Source organism: Charadrius vociferus, unplaced genomic scaffold (assembly GCF_000708025.1).
Source record: "Charadrius vociferus isolate BGI_N301 unplaced genomic scaffold, ASM70802v2 scaffold455, whole genome shotgun sequence".
Classification (NCBI taxonomy): domain Eukaryota; kingdom Metazoa; phylum Chordata; class Aves; order Charadriiformes; family Charadriidae; genus Charadrius; species Charadrius vociferus.
This window is the reverse complement of record NW_009648550.1, coordinates 1,141,180-1,141,456: the sequence shown is the minus strand read 5'-3', so window position 1 is coordinate 1,141,456 and position 277 is coordinate 1,141,180.

Sequence of the window (277 nt, the reverse complement as noted above, 5' to 3'; positions counted from 1 at the left end):
GGCTGCGCCGGATCGGGCGGGGAGGCTGCGGGCAGACGGGAGCCGCCGACCTGAGCCCCAAAATCAAAATAATCAAAAATCAAAGTTATTTATATTCCCCCCCATGATTTCCCGTTCATGGTTGGGGGGTGGGGTGGGGAGGGGGGAGGAAGGCACTTCTTTTAATTGTTCGGGCCCCTAATGACATGCAGCGATAGCTCAAAAGACATCAAAAGCACAAAGAAGATGGCACAGGCAGCCGTGGGACGGGGAAGCCCAGGTTGGGAAGAGGAAGGCT